The sequence below is a fragment of the Orbicella franksi genome, chromosome 10 (genome assembly GCF_964199315.1).
Source record: "Orbicella franksi chromosome 10, jaOrbFran1.1, whole genome shotgun sequence".
NCBI lineage: Eukaryota > Metazoa > Cnidaria > Anthozoa > Scleractinia > Merulinidae > Orbicella > Orbicella franksi.
Window position 1 is genome coordinate 5,932,479 of NC_138154.1, and position 12,449 is coordinate 5,944,927.

Sequence of the window (12,449 nt, forward strand, 5' to 3'; positions counted from 1 at the left end):
CATAAATAGTTCTGCGGACAAACTGCTTAGAGGTTTCCACAGGAATGCTAGCAACCTTGTACCAAGAGTCTTTATTTTCCTTGACTAGAGTCGGGAAATGAATGACCCTAAAGAGATCCGATTTGAAGTCTAAAAGTATCGGACATCTGGTTAAATTCTGCCTAGCTCACAAACATGGGCCTCAATTGACTCACTTGCGTTTTTCTTTAGCCTGCGAGAGCACCCTGTTTTTTCAGCACTTGTTTCATACGCAAAAAAAAGATCCCAAATAGCCAGCTGGTTTGCCTCCGGCCAGTTGGGATTCTTAATAATGTTATGTTAAATTTGAATTATTTGTTTCAGTTGTTTGCGTGGCCCCCACTAGCCTTTGTGCTATAAACATTGCCGAGGGTAAAGAAAGGTATTATTTTATAATATTTTAATGTTTATTAAACAGGATGCTCTTGCAGGCTAGTTCTTCCGATCATTTTCAATGAAAATCAAGGCTGTAACAGAACTAGATATTCTTCGCTGTTGATACTCTAGACAACTTGTTCATTCTATAGTCTTCACCATCAGCATTACATTGGTTACATGAGCTGGAGGTCTGTTCTGCTCTTTTTGCTTAATTTTCTTGAATTTCTCTCAACTAAGAAAAATAACCCTTGTTTCCTTGTTGCTGTCTTGCAACTTGAAATGAAAATATTGCCTATACTTTTCCATCAGAAACTTCCATCGAAAATGTCGTGAACGTACCCTTGTACGCCCTTACAAAGAGGACCTGAAAACACCATTTTGCAGCAAAAGTTGAAACTCAAATTTAATGTGTGAATTTTACAATGGGTAGCCCGACATACGTATGTTTTGTCCCTGCCAAGGGACTTATCAGAGACCTTTCAACTTGTCAAACATCGCATTTGAAGTCCCGCTAGCATCAAAATGATGGTGGCAGTCTGGGCTTATAACACTCAAAACTCATGTCCGTTTATCTCATTTGATAAAGAGACAATGATTAATGTTTTCATTAATACAGTATTGCCTTGATTTTTCAATATTTACAAAGCTGGACAGTAAATGTCACTTTTAACCCACAATTACTACCAACTTTTTCTGTTGAACAAACCAGAAACAAAAATAAAACACATGACATCATCCACCCTTGTCAAATTTAATACCATGATCATTTCAATTGTAATGCCATCTTATCCTAATGTTACTTTGTTTCTTTGGTACATTATTAGCGAACACTGAATTAGTGCTCGTACTCTAAATATGACAATCAACCACAAAATTCCCTAAACCAGATAACATTAAACATAATCCAAAAAATTATTTAATTCATCTGTCCAATTCACAAGTTTGCTCACAGAGCACTTTGATTTGAACAGCTACACGATGAATTACTTCTCAACTCAAGACTTGGGATTAATCTGACCATTGAATCAGATGGTAACTTAATTTGGCAGGCTGCAGATGATTGTAGAGTTATTATCACAAAAATGCGGCCGATAGTTACTCGTGTGACAAATATCTGGATACATGAAAATGGACTTATCTCTGCAAAAATATTGAGAGAAGTAATAGTATGAAACAAGCTTCTGGAAGTTTCAGAATGTCAACAGGAATCATACAGCCAAGGCATGTATTTGTCTTCATAATCAATGACGCCTCAATAGAAGATCAAACAGCTAATCCATTTCTGTGCAATACATTTTCTGTGAGTACAGATCCACTAACTCTTACTTCATGTCATCTGGAATTCAGTAATGGTAATGAATACCCTGAACTTTATTATGATCCAAGCACAGAACCAGCCAGGGTATTCAGAGATGTTTTGAAATACGTTTATGGAAACAATGATTACAATGGTGGAACACTGCTTAACAGAAGTAATTTTAGAATCATATCTCCACTTGTTTATTTCGATCTCACGAAACAAAAAATGGACATCAAAGACAGAACAACCAAATTGACATTCAAATATAAATTAAGCGGTGCTACAACCACTGATTATTCCATTTATGCCATAAGACTATACGAGCAAGATGTTGAACTGAAAAAGATTGATGATAAAATAATACTCAGAACATAAATTAAATTCATCAATCGCATATATTTTTTGATACGATAATTTTATATCACGTATATTATATAGAATTAATGACAAAGTATTATCCTGGCAAAAGCTTTGCGTGATAATTGATAATTCAGCAATAACCATCAGACTCACACATAATGAGTTAACTGGTCCAGAAGAAATGATGTTGACAAAGAGTCAGATAAATAAACTAAGGAAGGCAATGTCAATGGGTAAAGGATCAGACATCAAGATTTCAAAGACACAAATAAGAAAAGCTGTTCAACACGGAGGGAGCCTTTGGTCATTTCTTTTCTCTGTTGGGACTAGATTACTGCCGAAAGTAGTACCGATGGGAACAAAGGCGCTTTCTGGACTTGCAACTGGTACACTAAGCTCTCTTGGTGGTTTAGCTACTGATAAAATATTTGGCAAAAAGGACAGACTGATGGATTTTTAGTTCCACAAAATAAAATTGATCAATTGATAAAATACAAAACATCTTTTGTCATCTGGTCAAAAACAGCAAATTGTTAACACCTTACAAACAGGTTCTGGTTTTGTTGTTAGACCAACTAAAACACAAGAAGGAGGTTTTCTTGGTATGCTTTTGGCAAGTATTGGTGTACCATTGCTTCTGAATGCATTAACTGGTAAAGGACTGGAGGTTGACAGACATCATCCAAGGAGATCATTAAAAAAAAGGAGGAAAACATATGCCATTGATGCCGTATATGCAACCACCACCCTTCATTGGTAACTGGCCAAGTGATACTATTGGTATGGGAGTTTAAAAAAAAAGGACAGGGGTTGCTACTGGGAAACAGCCCTTTCAATTCAATACGTTTGATCGGAGCAATACTGTAAAATTCATAAACAAACCATTATCTAATTTTGATTTGTTGAACTATGTCAAACATCTTGGCATAAAATATTTCAGAGGTATTTTCAGCTGTGATAATTTGCCAAATAAAATATCAAAAGAATGTGGAATTGTCAATCTGGACAGTAATATTGGACCAGGTACTCATTGGGTATGTTCCTGGAATATTGGTAAGTATTGTTAATATTTTGATAGTTTCAGTTTTAAGATACCAAAAGATATCCAGAGATACATGTCAACAAGTGAAAAACAAATTGTATACTCTGGTGATGAAATTCAAGAGTGTGACAGTGTTTTATGCAGTTATTGGGTTTTGTACCATCTGTTGGAGAGACAAAGAGGAAGCTCAATTTTGAAAACCATACATAATGTTGACTTCAACATGGCAGATCAAAGTGTTAATCACAGATTCATAATCAATTATTTCAAAAATATGTAACATATATTATATATGAAGTCCTATTGTGTGAAACAAAAAAGGTTGCTGATTGTGGTCCAGGAAGTGAACATTATGGAAAGGCCAAAAATGACAGAACAACGTTAAAATGCACTTGTGCTGAATGTGGAATAACCAAATCTAAATTTGTTAAACAAACTGGAGGAAGATTATTCGAGACACATGATCTTTCTGAATACTTGGCAGAACAAGTAGCTCATGCTAGTAAGAACTTAAACTAAGTAGCCCGTCGAAGGGGTGGGCATATTGAGTTCTGTAGTAGACACTGGAGCTGAATTATTCATTAGTAAAGGAGTACCTTATCTAGCCAATTTATGAGAGATCCGAAATTGCAAAAGAAAGTGATTGATTATGGTTTGAAGAAAGCAAAACCTGTAATCTGTAAAGTTGGATCTGAAGCACTTGATCAATTGTCTACTTAAGTGAGACCTAATTACAAATACAAAACTGACAGAATCGATTTAGATCATGAAGTTTGGTCTGGTAAAGGATTAGATATTCAAAAGCATTTATCAAAATTAGGTGAAATTCATATGAGAACTCCAAGTGGCAAGAAATGCAATTATTGCGGCCCCGGAACAAAATTAGAAGAACGATTAGCATCAAATGATTCAAGTTACAGAGATCCAATAAACAATCCTGGTCTTGGTTTTCCAAAAAAAGGAAAAAGCTGTTGAGTGAAGAAGAAAACTGGCAAGAAAAATTAGCTGATGAATTACATAAACCCGTAAAGCGTAACTTTACTCAATGGCGTGTAATTGTTAATCATATTGATGAAATATGGTGTTCTGATTTAGTTGAAATGCAACAATTCAGTAAATGGAATAAAGGCTATAGATATCTTCTCATGGTTTTAGACATGTTCAGTGAATATGGTTGGATTATTCCATTGAAGGATAAAAAAGGTGAAACTGTGGCAAAAGCTCTTCAAGAAATATTCAAAGAAGGAAGAAAACCGGAGTACCTCTGGACTGATAAAGGTAAAGAATATTATAACAAACATTTGAAAGATTTATTTCAAAAGCATAACATAACACTGTATTCCACTGAGAATGAAGAAAAGTTATCTGTTTGTGAGAGATGGAACAGAACAATAAAACCAAAATGTGGAAGCAGTTCACTGTTCAAGGTAATACACAGTATTAAGACATATTACCTGAAATATTAAAACAGTACAACAACACTAAACACGGTTCAATAATCAAAGGCTCCTGTATGCAGCTCATGGATGAATGTTTCCTTTTGCCTCTGTTTCAAAACGAGTTTTCATGCGAATCCTTGCGCATAAGAATGAGTTAATGAATCTGTAGGCAGAAGTGAATGGTTTTGCACCTAGACTCGTTTCGACACAAAGGCAAAAGGCAACTCAGAAATGGCCTATTGGATGAATGTAGAAAACTTGGTTGAATTTAAAGAGAAGAGGAATTGATCATTGTAGAGTTGTTCTTGGTACTGCAGTGGAAAACAAGCAAAGAAACATCAGTTGGTCAAATTTGATGGATAGATTTGATGTTCAAATAAGGTTGTTTATAGACACCCTTTAGGTGGTTGAATTTGTTTTCTGGTAAAATCGTTTTGTAAACTACGTCATCCATGAGCAAAAATGAAGAGAGCAGCTATGCGTCTGTGCTGGAGTCAGCAGAATAAGATAGCAGAGGCAGGACTTGAGCTGTTTCACATGACATGTATCTTGTCAAACAATTTACAGTATATTAAAATATCTCTTGTATTATTGATGACTTTTGGTATTTTTGTATTCTTAATATTTAGTTGTATGACTGGGTGCAGTTCATGAAGTCTTCTGGGTCTCTTCCTGCTGACATGTTGCTCACTGTTGGAGAAAATGCTGAACCCTTCATAGGAGAGAGAGTGCAGTATCTACCCACCTACAATGAAGTGGAAGCCATGGAAACCTACTACAACATCACAGTACCAATTGATGAAACAGGGCCCCTAAAACATAAATTCCTCTCTCATAATAAATCACTGCGACCAGGGGGAAAGTGCTGGATATGGAGATCTCAGCTCGTTGAGAAAGATGAGCACACAGTTTTTTCCATTGTTAGGGTCAAAACAGGGGAGCAGAGCAGAAGTTTCTAACTGTCAATATAATGAAAGACAACTCAATTGATGATGACAGTGGGCTTTGTGTGGTTCACAGTGAGGCTATTTTTGAGCAGGTAACTGTTCCTTTTCTTGCAGAATATGTCACAAAGCCTCTTTTAACTGCAAGAGACAGGGGGGAATTGTGAGTTCTAAACTAGGTTAAACAACCTGAAATTGTGTTTCAGATGTCCAGCGAATAACTGTATGATATTTAGAATTTGCCTTTTTGCATGTTTTGGTCCAATCTAACAGATTTTTAGTCCAGTGTTAGTAGATATTTGTCCAGTTTTAAAGATTTTAGGATAGTTTTACATATTTTGGGCCAAAGATATTTTTTGAATTTGCCTTTTTGCATGTTTTGTTCCAATCTAACAGATTTTTGGTCCAGTGTTAAAGATTTTAGAATAGTTTTGCATATTTTGGGAGAAAAAGATTTTTGAATTTGCATTTTTTGCATGTTTTGGTCCAATCTAACAGATTTTTAGTCTGGTGTTTGTAGATTTTGGTCCAGTTTAAAGATTTTGGGATAGTTTTGCATAGTATACATGTATTTTGGGCCAAAAATATTTTTGAGCCAGTGTGCTAGATATCTTGGCCTACTGCTTTTTAAAGTAATTACATAAAGTAATATTAGTATTATTTGGTACTCTAAAACTTTCATCGGTGCTACTAATCATACTTAATGTGTGAGTCTAGATCTGTTGTGGAATTAAACATTTTACATTTTGCATTTTGAAATTAAAATTTCACATGTGGATTTTGTCTTTATGTCATTTCAGATCTATTTCACATGCTTGTGATGAGTTATTTCCATTTCATGCTAATAATTTATATGGCTGGGTGATGTCACATTTTTTATTACACATCACACAAGAATTTTATTCCATAAGGCTCATTTGTAGAAATCTATATGCTTTATTGTCACAGAATGGTGTACAGCTCTTTCACATATCAAAGTACAACCAATCAACGATAGCGTAAAGGCCTTTCCGAGCCAATCACAATTGTGTGTCATTTACATTCAAATAGCTTTCCAGATTTGGCGGCTTTTTAGCAATGCCTCCTCCAAATTTTTCCTGTGAAAATGGCAAAGGTGGAGGAAAGCTCTAAATTTGAGTTGGTTGGTTGCTCCCTAAATTCTGCAGCTAGAAATCTTGGCATGTGCTTCGCTGCAATTAAAAAAATTGTGATAAATTACCTGGTCATAGTACTGCTTTTGCATGAAAAGACTGTTGTAGATATAAATTTGAGTATATGACAAAAGAGCAATATCTTGATCAAATCAGGAAAAATGCAAAAAATAAAATTGATAAACCAACCATCAATAGTCAGGATGCTTAAACATCTTGGCTATCAAAAAATGACAAAAACAGATGTAATATAGATTATATTATTTTTACCACATGTGAGTAATACGGCAATATATAGGTCATCACTATATCCTTTCCACTTAACTAAAGCTGTTTTTTTCTTATGATCTTTCCTGATGATTTTTTCAATTTTGAATATATCCTGTTTGGCTTTTAATGATTCGGGTTCAAGAAAACTCCCTTTTATCTCTTCGTTATTGAGATCTTTTATTTTATAAGTGATTGGATTCGTATATTAGATCTTAACAATTGCACATACTTCTTCAGTCCAATTTGGGATATATCCTTTATCAAATACTTTCTCTTGTACTTACATATTCTAACTTTATCTGGGTTTAATGAATAAATTAATCAGAATTGAGTGAGTGAGTGAGTGCCATTGGACTGCCTACTAAGCTCATGGATGACGTAAACCACGTCATCCACGAGCAAAAATGACACCAACAGAAGTTCCTAACTTTATCACTAACTTTAAACTTTGGTTTTGATGATGATTGTTCTGTGTCACCATAGAGATTAAAATATACAATTCCTTCATTCTTCTTTTTACTGGCTTCTGTAAAAAGAAGAATGAAGGAATTGTATATTTTAATCTCTATGGACATGATGTGACAAAAGAGCAATACCTCGATCAAATCATGAAAAATGCAAAAAATAAAATTGATAAACCAATCATCAATAGTCAGGATGCTTAAACATCTTGAGTATCAAAAAATGACAAAAACTGATTAATTTATTCATTAAAACCAGATTGAACATTTTTCTCCTACCTCCCCTGCTAAGTATTGTTTTTGTCTCGAGGACTTCTGGGCATATGTTTGACTGGTTTTATAGGGGTACTAGAAAGACATGAATTTTTGTCCAACAACACAGCGTAACACAGCACGGAGGTCAAAGATGTTTTTTTGTTTGATTTGTAAACAGGGACTCCTTCGTGGGTTGAAAAATGGAAAGTTTTCACACTTAGGAACACTTGCTACGACAAATCGACAATGAAATCTTGTAAGCGACGATCCTTGCATCGAAATCTTGAAAGCTACAATGTCTATCGACTGTGGTCCATGGACAAATCGACGGAATCGTTTAAAAATGTTTTAATGTCACCTGGACGAGGAATGAAATAAATGCCATATTATATAGAAGCTAAGGTAAGCCTTCTTGTTGTATCATTTTTTTCTTTATAAACTATGTCTATGAGAGCACTTTTGCGTACTAGTAATTAGATTCTTTTGTTTGGAAACTGCTTGATCCCGAAATTAGTCATCTGACAAAGCACATGGTTTTCTAAACAGCTGACATTCACCATTTTGTGTCATTTTTAGATGTTGTCTTTACAGAGTTGATTTGAGTCTGTCGGCGATTTGTATTATCGATCAGTATTATGGATGTAGTTTGCACTGGAAATGCTGATAACAAGTCTCTCGTGTATATACTCAGCCTCGTGTAGTTTTGAAGAAGCTTACGTTGAGTTCAAAATAAAGGTTTAGTGAGAAAGTTAAATGTGAAATGAGCAGACTAAGAACACAAGCAAGCCTTGTACCTTTGCCAGTGTTACAGACCAACAATTCATCTCAGACAAAAACAGTCTTGTCTCAGAATGTTGGATCTCTCCACCTCTGGCTCCACCTCCACATATAGATGATGTGCGAAGTGATTACAACATTTAAAAAGCTGATGTCAACATTTTTGTTGAATCAAAACTTTGCTTGTCAGATAGAGATGATGCATATCAGCTTCGGGAATTTACGCTTTGCAGAAATTACTTTAGTCAGTCTGACATAAGAACTTACTATGGAACTGCTGTGTACCTTTTAATGTTTTGAACTGTTTTGAATTACAATTTCAAAGTTAATTCATGCTCTCACTCATCTCCACAACTCAGTATTAATAAAACCTACAATTTCAATTGTACTGCGTGGGGATTTCAATATTGATCACATGCAGGCAAATACAGAACAAAAGGATCTAATGAAATATCTTATAACAGACAAAGGATACACTCAGTTGATTAACCAGTATACTACTGACTACCGTACACAGATAGATGATGCTAGATCATGTACCACAAATTATGTGCACAACCAGCAGGTGATCATTTATATAAATTTCCACGAGAGCTGTTTGAATATCTGTTAAAAACAATTCTCTATGTATATCATATGAGATCATTAGAATTGATTTAGCTGAAGGTTAAACTTTACATACCAAATACGTATCTAAATGTCAGAACATTTATTGACAGAAATAAAGAATGGTTTGAATTTCCTGTGCTTTTCATGTTCCTAAATCCCTAGTCCTCAAAGGGATTCAAAATTACATGTAACTCTACCAGGATTTGGAGATGCCGTATATAAGAATAAATTTTTCAGGTTAAAGGAATTCTTTTAGCTCCAATATTTCTTAAAGGAAAGCATGCCATTTATAACTGGCATTTTCATTCTTAAACCCTTTCCAGAAAAACAAGAAATATCACTTGGATACCACATTTAGGTAAGTAGCCTATTTTTCTTGGGGCTGGGTACAGGGGGAGGGGAAAGGGCAGCAAATTAGAGATATACTACATGTGTAATTTTTCTGCATTCATTTTTATATGCTTTTAAAATATGACGATTATCTTTATTGTGTATTGCAGGTGAAACAAGTTGAACTATTGTGCACACAGCTGTATGCAAATAACCCGGAAGAACACTGTGGTAACAACTATGGTATACTATGATATGCAAGTGACAGTAAGAAAATGTTAATATTAACTACACCATTACTGATGCTATACTATTTATCAGCTGCCAAAAATAATAGCAAAAGACTTCATAGAAACCAGCTTAAACAGCACAAGTCACCCTTACGACTTCATGGAATTAATCTGAGAATTACAGATGGATGTGGAATACTCCTACTTAGGAAGAGAATAAAATGGTTTCAACACCTTTTTTAGCTTCCACTTCAGCTGTCGAAACTCACTCTTTGCAAAAAAACATTGGTTACAAGCACATAAAATGCCTCTCCAAACTGCACACCGTAAATCCTCGAATTAGCGCCTGGGGCACTTATTTCAAATTTAGGACAGGATGAGGGGGTGCTTATTTGAGGGGGGGGGGGCTTGACCAAGGGGGGCACTTATTCAAGGGGGGCACTTATTCAAGGGGGGCACTTATTCAAGGGGAGTGCTAATTTGAGGATTTACAGTATAATTACAGAGTTGGAAACACTTAAAGTTAAGAATGTTGACATGTGAAATCTACCTCAACTCACTACATGTGTCAAAACTTGACTCAGAACCTACAGCTTTACAGTGGAATACAGAAATACAACTTCAACTTAAAATTAGGAGCTCCATATCATGTTCATATACATGAACATATACATGTAGAGAAACATTAGTCCTTTGTATTAGGACTACAATTAAAGGAAAACACTAGACTCCAGTGTAAAGGAACACAAAAATAGAATGTGTTAATCTCTCTTTATTAATTAAATACAAATCTTGCTATGTTTATTTGAAGTATAAGCTATCCTAACTGTTTCAGCTTATACCTGTTGAATTTTCATTCAATTCTAAAATGACGGTAATATCATGCTGTACTTCTACTACATGTGTCCTGCCGCTGTAAAGATTGTTATTTATAACTCAGCCAAAAAAATGTATAATCTTATCTGCATTTATAAGAGACTGTTGGCTACGATGTCTTCTCCTCTTAGCCTTCATGTGTTACATTATGGTAGTCGGTATTTCAGTGGACTTAAAAATAAAGAAAATATTCCTAATAAAAGCAGTGTTCAACTTGATTTTTGTCGTTGTACTCTAGCTGTTGAGATCCATTTCAAACATGTAATAAATAATTATTTATTATGAAACAATTTTACCAAAGAACAAATTCAACCACCTAAAGGGTGTCAATAAACAACCATATTTGGACATCAGAACCCATGCATCACATTTGACCAACTGATGTTTCTTTTCCTGTTTTCCACTGCAGTACCAAGAACAATTCTACAATGATCAATTCCTCTTCTCTTTTTATTCAACTACGTTTTCTACATTCATCCAATAGGCCATTTCCGAGTTGCATTTTGCCTCTATGTCAAAACGAGTCTAAGTACAAAACCATTCATATGACTTCCGCCTACAGGTTTATTAACTTATTTTTAAGTGAAAGGTTTCGCACGAAGACTCATTTTGAAACAGAGGCAAAAGGAAACATTTATCCATGAGCTGCTCACAGGAGCCTTTGATTGTGATAAGCTATATCACTAGTGAGATGTAAAACCAAACGATTTCAAAGAGACCTTATTCTAGTGGTGTGCCTTCATGTGCACTGCACTGCTTGTATTAATAATATTAATAACTTAAACATTTTTACACTATTCAAATCATACTATTATATCCAAATGTACTTAATAATTTTACATTTTAAATGTACTTTATCATTATCTCAAAATTGTAAGGTGCAGCCCACGGAAACAATGTGTATATTTTCTAATCTTTTCAATTATACTGTTGTTAGTCAGTATGCAATACACTTTAAGGCACAATCTGCAAATAAAGCATTATTGTTTTACCTGTCAAATTTAATGAAAAGACAAAAGGAATATATCTTTCTACATGACAAAAACGTTTACATATAACTATTCAGTTTGTCAGTGCGTTGTTCAAGGCAGCTGTGACAAGTAAGGGGCAGCTAGGCAGCATACCAGAAAGTAGACCATAATAACCGGTGACATGTAATCAAGTAACCGGCAGAAATCCGGCACTGGGCTTCCAACCATAGCCTTGTGGTACACAGACAGTTAAGGCCCGCTTGTCAACACACCTCATCTCCTCTTTGGACATACGAAATGGTGCATTGGGAAGGACTTCTTCCTTTTTTTTTCGTTTTGAACCACCTTTGGAAGTTGAAGCAACAGCATTTTCATCTGCAGTTTAAGCAATTACATTCAGAGTGTCAAATAATAAATATGTATTCATATTTTGCTGTAACTAAGGAGGGTTTCTTGTGATTACAGTAGATGGGGGAACCAAAGCCATGAAAACAGTAATACACCATAATCAAGATCTTTCAAATTTATTAACTCCAAGAAAATTAGGTGAATACAGCCCTTTCACAGTCTTTGCACTCCCACCTTTTCTTTACACTCCTTTCCAGCAAGCAATCTTTAACTAATGCTGCCATCTGCTAAAAGGTGCAGTGGTCAAATCAGACAAATTGCTTGGTAGATAATCAAGCCCCGACTGTAAAAAGCTAGAACTAACATGTGCTGGTAGCATTTTAGCATGAAGACACCTTAAAAAAATGTTTCAGTTTTTACCATCTCTGACTTTCTTGCTATCCCCCTTCCCAGTTGTGAGGTTGAAAAATGTTACAATGACATTCTTCAGGTCGTGGTGCACCCTGTTATGGGTTGGAAGCAACATGAAACAGTTGACACCTTTGGAGCCTGTCACCTGGAGATAATTAGAATACTGTTGTCAGTAAATTGTGGCTCTGCTTTAAACTTGTTCAATGTAAGTCCAATCTCAGGACACAAGCATAAAGAATGATGATCTTTGTTCAAACAATGTGTAGAACTATATTTAGC

At 35.1% G+C, this 12,449-nt stretch overlaps 1 protein-coding gene and 1 long non-coding RNA gene across 2 annotated transcripts in view; one reads left to right on the forward strand and one right to left on the reverse strand.

The window, feature by feature from the left end:
• The window catches only part of LOC145501088 (uncharacterized), a 461,598-nt gene that overhangs the window by 327,785 nt on the left and 121,364 nt on the right, over positions 1-12,449 (forward strand). The window lies entirely within an intron of this gene.
• LOC145500251 (uncharacterized) lies at positions 11,599-12,285 on the reverse strand. The gene is made up of 2 exons (XR_014051030.1): positions 12,180-12,285; positions 11,599-11,786 (listed from the first exon to the last, which is right to left on the reverse strand). It is a non-coding gene; the product is annotated as an uncharacterized LOC145500251 (long non-coding RNA).